A 14402-nucleotide genomic window follows, 5' to 3' on the forward strand; every position below is an offset into this window, starting at 1 on the left:
CCACTGCACCCATTGACACCCCGCCCAGCTGAGCACACGCTGTCGCGGGTGAGTGTCGATTAATTCCTGCCGCCAAGCCGGGCCCAGCTGACACGCCCACTCGCGCTGGCCACGCCCCCATTCCCTGGCATTTAAACGCGCGCTGATCGAGAGCGCTGCATTTACTCAACCGCTCCTGAGACAAAAAGCCGGGAGTTGCTACAGCGATAATTTTTTTAACTATTGGTGTAATAATAGTGTTTTTAAAACTACTTACTTCACGGCGCCTGCCACTGCACCCATTGACACCCCGCCCAGCTGAGCACACGCTGTCGCGGGTGAGTGTCGATTAATTCCTGCCGCCCTCCCGGGCCCAGCTGACACGCCCACTCACGCTGGCCACGCCCCCTTTCCCTGGCATTTAAACGCGCGCTGATCGAGAGCGCTGCGTTTACTCAACCGCTCCTGAGGCGAAAAGCCGGGAGTTGCTACAGTGATCATTTTTTTAACTATTGGTGTAATAATAGTGTTTTTAAAACTACTTACTTCACGGGCGCCTGCCACTGCACCCATTGACACCCCGCCCAGCTGAGCACACGCTGTCACGGGTGAGTGTCGATTAATTCCTACCGCCCAGCTGACACGCCCCCCACGGGCCCAGCTGACACGCCCACTCGCGCTGGCCACGCCCCCCTTTTTCACCTCCCCTTCCTCCTCCACATAACATGTGTTTTCCACGGAAGCGCAGCGGGCGCGACGATTGCGCGCCAAAGGCGCGCTTAAGGCAAGCTCGTCTGCGCTTGTCCGTGCCGAGGCCGGGCCAGGGGCCATTCCCCCTGCCTCTGGCGTGCCACACACTGCTCATAAATCAAGCACATACAAATATACCTCTGAACAACTCCTACAATTGAACACCTTAGCAGATCTGCCTCATCCTTTACCATATCTGCTATACACCAATCCCATCATAGGACCTCACAAATGTCCTACATGCTTAGCTTCTACGCTTCCCACCACTCCCACTCCCCAGGTCTTAGCAGCGCTTATTAATGCGCGCTCTGTCCCTAAGCACAAAACCGAAATCTTAGCTCTCATTGAGTCTCACAACCTAGACCTTCTGTTTATCACTGAAACCTGGGGTGATGACTCCTCAGGTCCAGATTTTAAAGCAGCTACCCCAGAAAATGACTGCGTATGCAGGTTAGATAGAATCAAAAGAAAGGGAGGGGGAATAGCCATTATCTGTAAGAACCACCTTAAAGTTAAAATTACAGATGCTAAATATAGTGAGTGTGAGGCTCTCTTTTTTACCATCAGCCTCTCCGGTAACCAATCTTTTATAGGCATGCTTCTTTATCGCCCCCCCAGGGTCGAGATTGAAATTTCTTAACAATCTTAATAACCTTATCGAGGTCTCAGCAGGAGCGCCACACTTTACCATACTGGGAGACTTCAATTTCCATCTTGAAGCCATCTGTGACCCTGACACTGCGGTACTAATTAACGATCTTGCAGCCGCCGGCCTACAGCAAATTGTCAACCAGCCCACCCATAAAGTCGGACACACCCTAGATGGGTTATTTACCAGCAACCCCCACGTTCTGGTCTCCAAGGTGATCCCTCTTATATGGACCGATCACTCAGCAGTATGCTTCTCCATAAAACTGAATTCATTTTCACTTTCCCCTATATCTTCTTCTTCTTTTACTTTTAGAGACTGGAAAAATATTAATCCCCCTCACCTTGCTGCTTTGCTGCTTGACAGCATCACTACTACCGAACAGAACCCTTCATTGGCCTCCACCAACTATCTAAACAGCCTAAATACGGCTTGTCTCAACTTAGCTCCCCTCAAAACCTCTCATCGTAGCAGAAAGCTCCCCTCGGCCCCTTGGTTCTCAGAATCCCTTCGACTGCAGAGACAGCACTGCAGAAACCTGGAAAGACACTGGTGCCGCTATTATAATCCTACGGACAAAATTGTGTACAAAAGTGCCCTTTCCAAATACAAAGATCTTATAACCGCCGAAAAAATATTTTATTTTACCTCCCAAATCAACCAGGCAAATAACTCATCTAAAAAACTGTTCCAGGTGGTCACCCACCTCTCTAACCCACCTGCTCCCAGCTTTGATGGAACTCAATCCCTTTGTGATTCTATTGCTAATTTCTTCAAAGATAAAGTCACTGCCATTTTCTCAGCCTTCACCCACGCTCCTCCCACTGTCACTATGAAGCTACCAGCACATTGTAATACATCCAGCTTCTCTGTCTTCGAAGCTGTCACGGAGGAACAAGTCTATCGACTTGTTTCGGGTATTAAATCAGGATCACCTTTAGACCCTTGCCCGCCCGCCATTCTCAATCTCATTCCTGAAGCTATCTCCCCCGCCCTGACGTCCATCTGTAACGCTATGTTCACAACGAGCACCTATCCTTCAGTCTGGAAGGAGGCTATTATTAAGCCACTTCTTAAAAAACCTACTCTCGATCCCCTTCTCTCTGCTAGTTACCGACCCATTGCATGTCTTCCGTTCCCAGCTAAAATCTTTGAAAAAACAATGAACACACAACTATCAAAATTTATAGACAATAACAATCTACTGGATGATACCCAATTCGGGTTTAGACAGGGTCATGGAACAGAGACTGTGTTACTAAAAGCTGCAGATGAAATAAGGATGACATTGGACAAAGGAGGAGCAGCTGTATTAATACTATTAGATCTTTCTGCAGCCTTCGACACGGTCGATCATGTTATCTTGATAGACCGTGTCTCAGCTATAGGAATTAACAACAAAGCGAAAGAACTTCTCGCATCCTTCCTAGCTGACCGTCCACAAACAGTAAAAATGGGCCATTTCACCTCCCATACCTTCATTCTTCCATGTGGCGTCCCACAGGGCTCCTCGCTAAGTCCGACACTGTTTAACATTTATGTTTCGGACTTAGCGAGGGTAATAAAATCTTACGGACTTGCCCTCACAACTTACGCTGACGATACACAACTGGTGCAATCTGCTGCAAATTTCCAAGAGGGAATGCGGGCTATCAGTACCTGGATGTCATCAAACTGTCTCAAATTAAACTCTGAAAAAACAGAGGTGATGACATTCGGGAAACTGGAACCTGCTTGGTCCCCTCAATGGTGGCTACCGGAGATGGGAGCTCCACCCCAACCAGTCATTAAGGTTCGCAACCTAGGAGTTATATTTGATGACAAAATGACCTTTCATCATCACGTCGACTCCGTGGTCTCCTCATCTTTTTTTATTCTGAAAAGGATCAAAAAACTGTTGCCATACCTTCCCTCATCAGCCGGCAAAACTCTAATCAGCACTTTGGTCTTTTCCAAAATAGATTACTGTAATGCCCTCCTTCTAAATGCCCAGCAAAAAGTCATGAACAGACTGCAGCTAGTCCAGAACGCTTCTGCTAGAATTTTACTGGAAGTTCCCAAGTTCACATCCATCTCCCCATTTATCTAGCAACTCCACTGGCTCCTAGTCAGGAGCCGAACAAAATTCAAGGCACTTTGTATTGCCTATAAAGCAGTCAACAACCTGGGCCCACAGTTCCTTAGAAGAGCCCTTTGTCCCCTGGTACATTCTAGAACTCTTCGCTCCTCCTCTGCTCACTTGCTTAAAGTCCCGCGAACAAAGAAGGCCAACTGGGGTGACAGGTGCTTCACAGTTTCCACGGCCAAACTTTGGAACACACTGCCCCTGCACATCAAAACAGCCCCTACTCTCATCAGCTTTAGGAAAAAATTCAAAACCTGGTTTTTTACACTATAATTTACCTGCTGTAGCTACGGTTCAGTATTCTGAGCGCCGAGACACCTCCGGGTAGTTGTGCACTTTAAAAATTGCATAAACATAAACATAAACATGTCTTGTCTAGATTTCCACTCGAACATACACTGTTCCACATACTCAATCTTTCGCATATCAAAAGACCCATACATTGGCCAATGTAACTCAGGATCCCTTCGCGTGTATTTCCTCCATAATGTGCTGTACATTATAGAAGAAAGACCATATTTTATATACATATCTCTATTAGGCGTCCCCTCTGGGGGAGCCGGCTGCGATTCCTCAAGTCTTAACCGGTTATTTCCACAAAAGCAGCACATACTACGAAGTGCGCTAAAAGCAGGCATGCCAAAAATAGTGCAAAATATGCAGTATTATAATCAAAGTAGCAGTTAAAGTATCTGTAATACGTTGTGCCGTTCAAATCAAAATCGCATTTTTAGAGAAAAATCTCCTCATTACCTGCCTATATGTGTTGCAACGCATATATTTCACTTACACATACACATCATGACTAGTCATACCAAACTAAAAACTGCCTCAGCAAGCGTATCCTAAAACTGCCTTGCCAATCCCAGGCTTCCAAAACACACAGCAAGTACCGAACAACGGTTCTTACCAATCTCAGGGCGCCCAAATTCTAACTGCCAAGTTCTGAATTCGACCAAACGGCCACTGCACGGCAAGCCAACAGAAGAGATCTCAGTCAAGGACTGGCACCACCTGGATGGTCAGATCGGAAAGAAAGGAACAACGCCTTGGATGCCAATACTCAGGTCTCTTCTGGCAGTGATCACGTCCGCGGCGAGATTCCAATCCCTCGTCACGACCACTCCTTCGGGCATCCGAGTCGCGGATGAGCCCCACGTGTCGGGCGCCAATTGAAGTAAGCAAGCCTCAGCAAGGCCTACCAGTGCAAAGCCTTCTCTGCACAGAGTCCTCAGACCATAGGAAGAAGTTGGCACAGAAACTGGAAAATATAAAAGCAAAGTTTATTAAACCTTTAAAGGTGGTACTACAGTCCACACAACACCCTTCAGCATTGTATAGAGTAGCACACCTAACTAAAGCACATGGCCCCTTTTATACACAATGAGGGGGCTCAAAAGAAGGCGGTACATACAAGGACATATTGGAAAGCACAATCGATGAGTGGGCGGAGTTAACAGTTTTCAGAAACTAGTAAACACATTCCTATCTGGAACTAATTAGTAACAGCCGCGGACCCTACAGGGCATGTCTGGGCATGCTGGAAGTGGGGGATGCTAAATATAGTCTGTTGCTGGGCAGACTTCAGGTGCAGTTAACAAGGAGGTAGGACAAAGCACATGATGAGCACATGGCAATGTATGGCATACAAAATGGCCGCTACAAATACAAAATGGAGTTGGTTCATTTGCGACGACAATGGTCAAATACAGCATGTCTTCTGCTAATGCTTAACCTAGTCGCCGTTAATTTACAACAAGTTGTAAGTTAGAGTAGTTGGCTTTGCCAATGCTTGTTTCTGAAAGTAAATGTAATTTTATTGAAATGATTAGTGCAGCAGATAGTATTAAAAAACAGTGATTTATCTGGATCTCAGTCAAGGTAGAGAATAATTATGGAATCGAGGTACTGAAAGCAGAGGAATCATCGGTGCTATGATCTGCTAGGTTGTTTCCCAGGTTGATTCTAGGCTGGCAGGTGTAGGTGTCACTCCAGTCCCACCAGGCCCTTCTTCTTTCTCTGTCCCTCAAAGCAAGAAATCAGAAAATGAGGTTCTCTAGAAACCAGCAACAACTGAGATACACATAGGCAGTGCACCTTCTTGATATTTATCTGCTTTGTGGTTCCTGGTCGGACGTTGGGGTACTTTCACTACCAGAAGACACTGGTTCAGGGCCGGCAATGATGCCACAATTAGACAGAGTAGTTCCAATTCTTCCAGAATGTAACAACATGGGCTGAACCCAAATCTTCCCCTCTTGTGCAATAAGCGAAAAGTAAGCGCTGCATCCTGCCACAGAGCGCGAAGCACAGCTACCAGTTATTGGAAAACCTTACAATTGTATTTGTTCAACTCACAGCCCTTGACATGAGCATGGATTTATGTACCAAAGAATGATTAGATTCTCAAGGTTTCTGATGCATCGAAGGACACGTCTCTCTCTCTCTCTCTCTCAAACAAATATCTTCCAAGACTTACTAAGTTTCAGAGGCTGTAAATTCAGCACAAGGTTACAAGTGTCAACCCCTGTGCAGTGGTGCTGCTGTTGGGATCCTCATCCTTGACACCTAAAGCAGGCACATACTTGTTGAAACATCTGTTCGTATTGAGCTCACCAAGGACCAGGGTACCTCAGTTCACTGGCATCATAAAGCACTTCTGTTTGCTGTGGCATGAGAAGCAGCAGCATAGGATATCTGTAGACTCACACGGCCAAACAGATTTGTATTCCACATTGAGTCCACACCTGTATGCCTTTCCATCTGAAGACTACATCTCCATGGATCAGTTTTGAGAAATCTTCACAGGATCAGCACAACAGCAACCAGACCACCTTTTCCATACATGCAGAGTTTCCAACCATCACCTTGATGCCAGCGTAAACCTTAGTAGCACCGATATGGATGCGAATGTAAACTACATGCATTTTTTTGCAACTATTGCTCATGATATCAGATGAGGCTGTAAAAAAGCACGACTATTATACTTGACACTTCTCTACGGTTTACCGTGGTCCTAGCTTTCTACCTCCAATGTATGCTTCTTGAGCAACGGCTTGAGGTTTTTTTAACCTTTAATTGTCAGTAGGCACAATTCTCCATGCAGAGCCAACTCAATTAATATTCTAACTCCAGTGTACAATACTTTGGAAAAGTATAAGTTTTCTCGTAATAGTTCAGGTGGCGTATTTAAATACACAAACATCAGTCCAGGAATATTTTTGGCAGCCCTGTAAAGTATCATGCATGACTAGTTTGACTGATGCATTTAGTGCTGATGTCCACATCACTGCACTAAAATGCTAATGTCACGTATCATTAGAGCTCCCTTATGCACAACTGTAGCACTGCAGCATTGCATAAACTCAGCGGCCAGCACGTTTGCTCTGCTGCCTCTGGTAGTTATGAGCCAGGGCAGGGCAAGGAGAGGAGTCTCTTTGCTGTGGAAATGTGGCTTGGTCTAGCTAAGTTGTTTAATTTCACTGACGTGAGTAACAGTTTCTTACATTGCCTGCCTCAGATGTAGCTTTTCGACAGCGCAGTTCCCCCATACCAATTATGCTGTTTGTTAGAAATTAGATTTTTGGTAGGCTAGGTCATGTGCCAAAGCCAGGCAGAAACCACCACTCTAGTCAGGATAAGGGAGTTACACTCCTAAAATAACCCCTGCTCACCCCCTTGGTAGCTGGGCACGAGCAGTCAGGCTTATCTTAGAGGCAGTGTGTAAAGCATTTGCACATAATCAACAGCAATACAGTGTAAGCATTACAAAAAGACACCACACCAGTTTAAAAAAATATCCAATATTTTTATATACTTAACAGAAAACGATAAAAATCCACAATACAGTACTTAGAAATCTTCAGTTATCATCATAACCTTGAAAAACAGTTCCTTGAAGTTGATAGCTCCGTCCGGGGCTATCACGACGTCATGAACAAACAAATCCAAAAGGTTCTGGCTGACCGCGGTGTCGCGGGCCATCTACAGTGTCGGGAATACCTGCAAACAGTACCTTTTAGAAATGCAGGGCATTGGCGACCTCGTGTTGAGCTTCTGAAAGCATGGCGTCCTCAGGCGTCGGTTCCAGAGGTCGGTGAAGGAGTCGTCGGGGCCCTCGAAGTCACATGCCTTGCAGATCGAACTCCTCTCTGTTGAAGTCAGGAGCGCTGGCGTCGGCAGGCGTCGGGTGCAGCGGGGTGAAGTGCAGCGGTGCAGCGTACTGTGCACCCAGGTCCCGGTGCACAGTACGCTGTGTGGCTCGGTGGCAGCATCAGATGGCAGTGTCGGTGAGACCAGGGTCACGGTGCAAAGTCAATGCAGTGCTCGTCGCGGTGCTGGCAGGTCGTGGTGCAAGCAGCGTCGTCGTTGTTGCTGAAGCGCTGTCGTCGGCTGATGTACTGTAGTCGATGGCATCCGTAGGCCAAGGATACGGTACGGGATGAGGGTGGTGCGTTGTGTAACTTTACGAACGGTGCCCATGAACCACTTTGAAAGCAGCGGCGTAGATTTCGGTGTGGAGCGGTGTCATCGGGGATACCAAGGCATCGTCGTGAAGCGAGGCGGTGCAGAGTACGATGTCCGCAGGTCACGGTGCATGCAGCGGCTCGATGGTGGCATCAGCAGGCGTCGTCAGTGAGACCAGGGTCGCGGTGCGGGGTTGCGGCAGTGCCTTCTGCGGTGCCATCAGGACACGGAGTCCGCAGCGGCATCGTAGACATCGTCGGGTTGCTTTTCTTCTGTTGCAGCACAAAACACACAGTCCCCAGTGCTGAGGGCAGAAGAGCTTGAAGTCTTTGCTGTTCCTGAGACTTCTTAAACATGGGGCAAGCTGTACCTCAAGCCCTTGGAGAAAATAACAGAAGAAGATTGCAGAAAGTTCAGTCCAGTCCTTTCACTGCCCAAGACAGAAGCAGCCACTGTGGGCCAACACAGCAAAGCACACAGCAATGTGGTAGTTCCTCCTCACAGCTTCTCCAGCTCTTCTTCTTGGCAGTCTTCTTGGTCCAAAAGAGTTCAATAAAAAAACAGGGGTCTGGGCCCCAATATTTATATCCCAAATCCTTTGATCTCTTAGGCAGAGATTGTCTGTGCCCAGATAGAACCAGTTCTGCCTTCTCTGGTGTAACTTCCTGGCAGGAGGAGGAGACGGCATGGTCAGAGGCAAACCAGGTTCTTTGAGGTGCAAGGAAATCTCCTCCCCTTCCACAATTGCAGCCCAGGTCTATTCAGCCCTTTCCGGACCCACATAGACTATCTGGAGCCACTCCTGCTCCCCAGCCTTCTGTCATTCAAAACCCAGACAGGCAATCCACATTCCAGCAAAGGCACACGGGATGACTAAGCAAGAAAATACCTACTTTCTAACAGTGGTATTTTCAAACACAGAATGTAAAAATCACCTCCACTAAAAGATGCATCTTTAGATTCTGAGTTCAGGCATACTAGACTTTATTTTCCTACCTAATTCCCGAGCCAGTTATGTTTAAAAGATGTTATAAACGGACTCCCCATTGTGTCCTATGGGGAACAGGTAGCCTTGCAACAGCAAAAAACTAAACTGGATGTAATTCACTTTCAGGACATGCCACACACACCAGGGCATGTCCTACCTTTCACACACTGCACCCAGCCAACAGGGGTACCTTGGGCCTACATTAGGGGTGGCTGACATATAAGAAAAGGAAAGGTGAGGGACTGGCAAGTGTGTGCACTGACCAAGTTGACATGGCAGTACCAAACAGCGCACAGACACTGTGGTGGCAGGTCTGAGATACAATTACAGGCTGCTTATGTGGGTGGCACAATCAGTGCTGCAGGCCCACTGCCAGCATTTGATTTTCCGGCCCTGGGCACACACAGTGCACTGTACTATGGATTGACTAGTAAACCAAATATGCCAATAATGGAAACACCAATACATAAGAACAATTTACAGGGAGAGCATATGCACCCTAGCACTGATCAGCAGTGGTAAAGTGCCCAGAGTAATAAAACCACCAACCACAGGACAGAAAATATACAGGGGGAAGGCAAACAGTTCTGGGATGACCCTGCAAAAAGGGCCAAGTCCAACACTCTTTCATATGAGTATGTCACCCTGCAAAGTTTTCAAGGTCCATGCATGACTAGCTGTGCTAGACTAGGTATTTTGTTTGCATTCTGGGACTTGTAGTATTTTTGTATTACATTATAAAACCAGGACTACAATCATCAGACAGTAAAGAGGCTAAGTGAACTAAACACACACTAAACATCGGAAACTTGGCAGCTGTACAAGGTGGCGGGATGAGAAGGCCCTGGTTAGCTGCGAACAGCTTCTCCAACAGTAATGCAATTGCTTACAGCATTGTCAGATAAGTTAATGATTCACCTCAGGGGGCCACAGCTTCACTAAATTGAAGGGGGACAGCCGTTCATGGATATGGCAAAGCCACCCATGACTATGGCCACATTACTGGTCCCAGCAGGAAAACAATACCTGGACTTGTTGGACTGCAAGGATGAGTGGTGTTGGAGAAGAGTTGTTACATTTGGGAATTAAATAAAAAGCACGTTGTAGTGTTCTCTCCCCGCGAGCCTCCCGCACAATGGCATTGTTCTGCTTCTGTCTCGCTGCCCGTTTGCACGCGAGACCCTATGCTGACTTTGACAGTTGGAATTAACGGTCAGGAGTCGTCGCCATCATCTAGAGGTGCTTCCACGCACGTTATGCCCGTCTGTGGGAACTTGTCTCTACAAATAAAGTTTACTTGAAATCCCTTGATGACTCGTGGATTACTACACACATCTTGTACATAGCTTTTTGTCCATGCATGCTGCATTTCTGAGTGGTGCGGCACAGTGTTCTCGTGGGGCACTTCCCAAGATCAGGGCTTTTAAGGCGAGAATGGGGAAGCTGTCTGCTTCCTGTCCACCTTCATGCTGTGAATTCCTGGACACACCGAGCAGTTTGTTTGCAATGAGGGTAGGCAGTCCAGATGAAAGACAACTGGAGCTTTGGTCTAGGAAAAAAAAGAAATCTGGAGATGAGCTCAGAAGGTTAATGTATATGGAATAAAGACTTGTGTCTAACCTACACGCCATACGGTCAACTGCCTCTAAGATAGCCTTGTTGTTTTTAACTTGATTGTGACATCTTGTGTAGGCATATATTTCAACTCACCCTCATTTGGAAGCTGTTACCCTCTGTTTTAACTCATTTCCACCTTCCAAACGAGTGAAACACCTCCCATAGACTTGAGTGGGATCACCCACCGTGAAAACATGCCCAGATTCCAAAAAGCAAAATAAAATTGCCATGTACATTAGTTTAAATAGTTTTATCCTCCAGGACCTCTCAAACTCACCCTCCTCAGGGGCTACAAGGTGTTACCACTGGATTGTACTTTGATACTTCACAACTCTCGGCTCATGGCCTTTCACTGGTGACGCCCCAGGGTCCTTGCCCTCCCCACCTCAGGTGCTAGCCTCTCTTCTTCACGCGGCTTGTTGCTTTATTTTACATACTGTAAGTGTTTCTGAAGCTCTGGCACTGACCATGGCGCTTGGACCACCCAAAATAGGATCACAAGGGTGCAGGTACAAAAATATCATTTAAATTCGTACATTTTGAATATACATTTAATGCAACAAATATAAACTCGTATAAAATATTCCAATGCAAGTCCGTCCTAAAATACTTTTAAAGGAGACAAGTGCAAAACTGCTGAGTTTAAATTGCTTTCAGGGGTTTTACACAGACTGTAGCACTTCCAGAACCACCAACAAACCGAGCTAGGATTGAGGATGTAGCCTAACGACTAGGCCGACCTAAAAGCTGAAGAACAGGATCGGAGTCTCAGCTCAAAAATATCCAGTGATTTTGGGCAAATCACTCAATCTCTCCCTGCCTAAAAATGAATGTGTCCGTCTGTAGTCTAACTGGGGTTCATATAAATCAATCTGATACCTTTGGGTTCAGTTTGTGCTATTACCCCTACTGGAGCTTTCAGTACAAAAGAAACTATGCCCTTCCTGAGCATGCGCGGAACACCAGTTTTCTCTGAGCATGCGCGGAACGCAATGTTTGCTCTCTGAGCATGCGCAGTCATAAGTATGCCATTTCCGCGCGTGCACTTTAGCCCCGTCTCCATCTTGCTCTGCTGTCGGTGCTGTTCCTTCTCCTTCCTCGGAGCCGCTCTCGGGTCTCGGTTCACGCGGAAAAAATGAAGAAGCAAGGACCGGAGGAATGAGGGGCAGGAAACCAGAACAAGTGAGTGGTGGTGTGTGCAGAGACTCTAAGAGCTGGAGGGAGGAGGGACTCCCTGTAAATAATAGAGTCAAAAGCAGAGGTGACGAGGCCCAGCCTGAGCTGATTCACGGACCCCGAGCATTTTTTCTTTAACAAATTAACCACTGCCATCATCAACTCTCTCTCACTAAATAACTATCTGACCCACTATGTCTCACACACTAACTCTCCCAGTCTGTCTCACTCACTAACTCTCCCAACCTCTATATCACTAAATAAATTACTCTAGCGCTCGCAATAACTAACTACATACTCCACTCTATCGCTATAAATACATAGCTCTCACAATTACTTTAAATAACTGACTAACTCTCCCACTCAGTCGAACGAAATAACTCTACCAAGCTATGTCACAAACTAACACTCCAACTCTCTCTCAAAAACTAAATAACTCACAGACTCTCACTAACAAACGCTTACTAACAAACTCACTCTCAATGACAAACTAGGTCTCCATAAAACTTCCACTATCTCTGAAACGTCTCACTAACTAACTCTCACTCTATCACACTACCTAACTCTGCTACTATATCTCACTAACTCAACTGTTTGTTATTGTTATAGTGGATTTATATAGCGCCGAGTCACCTGCAGGTCTCAGGGCGCTTTGACCACAGAACATAACATCCGGGATATAAAAAAGGGTGGAGTACTTAAGCTAAGTGCTGTTCTGAACAAGTTAGTTTTCAAGGCTTTCCTGAAACGGAGTAGATTCCCCTCCTTTCGGAGTGTCTCAGGCAGGGCGTTCCAAAGGTTCGGTAGTAAAACCGAGAAGGATCTCCCTCCCATTGTGGCCAGTTTAAAACGAGGACATACAAGGAGTTTGGCATCAGAGGACCTGAGATTTCTTCCCGGTCTATATATCTCAATCCGTTCCTTGATGTAGGTCGGGGCCTTCCCATAGATGGCTTTGTGGGCTATACAGAGGCTTTTAAAAACGGACCTCTGTCCAATTGGCAGCCAGTGTAGACTTTTTAATAGTGGAGAGGCATGCGTTCTCCGCGGAAGGTTGAAAATAAGTCTAGCGGCGTCGTTTAGGACTACCTGAAGTCTGTTTGTTAGCATTTTTGGCAGGCCTAAGTAGAGCGCATTGCCATAGTAGAGTCTTGACACTATGGTGGCCGAGACCACTGTGCGTAGCATCGACTGGGAGAGGAGAGGGACTAATTTGCGCAACTGTCTTAGAAGACCTGTACAAGTGCCAACCACGGTGGAAACCTGGTTGGTCATTGAGAGGGCACTGTCCAATTTAATGCCCAGACTTTTGACCGTGGCTGCTGGCTGTGGGGTTGGGCCCAGCTCCTGGGGCCAGTACATGTCACTCCAGGTGGAGCACTTGGATGGTACTATCAGCACCTCTGTCTTTTCCGGGTTACTTTTAAGCTGGTTGGTGGACATCCAGTGGACTTTATATCTAAGTATGTCCTGAGCGTGTGACTGGGCTTGTGCTGTGTCATCTATGCCCAGCAGCAGCTGTGTGTCGTCAGCATAGTTAAACACCCGACAGCCCATCCCCGCTAGTGTGTTAATCTGGGGCTGTAGATATATGTTAAACAGGAGTGGGGATAGTGCTGAGCCCTGGGGGACGCCACAAGTCAGACTTCCCACTCCTGATACACTATCTCCCATCTGGATTCTCTGGGTTCTCCCAGATAGAAATGATTCCAGCCACCGAAGGGCTAAACCCTGAATCCCAAACCCAGCCAGCCTATTCAACAGAATGGAATGGCTGACAGTATCGAACGCCGCTGATAGGTCTAACAAAATCAGGGCGCTCGGTCTTTTACTGTCAGCCATCCTTCTGAGCTCGTCCAGCACCGAGAGCATGACCAACTCGGTGCTGTGGTGTGCACGGAAGCCTGCCTGCCTCTCATGGAGTAGATGGTTAGACTCCAGATAGCTTGACATAGACTTTAGTACATGTTGCTCGAGTACTTTGGACAGGAAGGGCAGCTGGGATATGGGTCGATAATTTTTTAAGGCATTGGGATCTGCCCCCACTTTTTTTTAGCAGCGGTCTTACACGAGCTTCTTTGAAGCTAGTGGGGAGCCTGCCAGTACTCAGGGATTTATTCAGTGTAGCTAGGATATGGTCCTCTAGAATTGGACCTGCCAAGCAGAAAATACTTGGGGGGCATGGATCTGCTGGGGAGCCAGATTTTGTCTTTCTCATCAATGATTCGAGGGTTAGTGAGTCCATAGGGGGAAATGATGATAAGCAGCTGGCAGTTGGGTTTAGAGCAATATGCTGCTCAATTGGGCTGCACCCCATGCTTTTTATTTTGCGCATGATAGTATCAACCTTATCCAGAAAATATTTCTGGAAAGTATCACAGTCTATGCTACTTTCTGCATCCTGGGCTCTTTTTGTTAGTTCCTTCAGGATTTTAAACGTTTCCTTTTGAACATTGTTCGCCCTATTTATACGGACCTCATAGAATGCGGCTTTGGTTGTCCGGATAGATTTTTTGTAGCTACGGAACGCCATCTTGTATTGTTCACAAGTAGCTGTGTCCTTATTCCTCCTCCAGTTTCTCTCTATATTACGCAGGGCCTTCCTTTGGTCCCTCAAGGCGGGTGTGAACCAAGGGGCTCCCTTTTTCCCA

At 46.8% G+C, this 14402-nt stretch overlaps 1 protein-coding gene across 1 annotated transcript in view; it reads left to right on the forward strand.

Annotated features, from left to right (window-relative positions):
• Positions 1-11620: 11620 nt before the first annotated feature.
• Positions 11621-14402, forward strand: part of LOC147658875 (uncharacterized) — a 55860-nt gene continuing 53078 nt past the window's right edge. The window contains exon 1 of the mRNA XM_086952075.1: positions 11621-11757. The gene's annotated coding sequence lies outside the window, so the exon portion shown is untranslated. The remainder of the gene's footprint in view (positions 11758-14402) is intronic.

Source organism: Lissotriton vulgaris, unplaced genomic scaffold (genome assembly GCF_964263255.1).
Source record: "Lissotriton vulgaris unplaced genomic scaffold, aLisVul1.2 SCAFFOLD_520, whole genome shotgun sequence".
NCBI classification, from domain to species: domain Eukaryota; kingdom Metazoa; phylum Chordata; class Amphibia; order Caudata; family Salamandridae; genus Lissotriton; species Lissotriton vulgaris.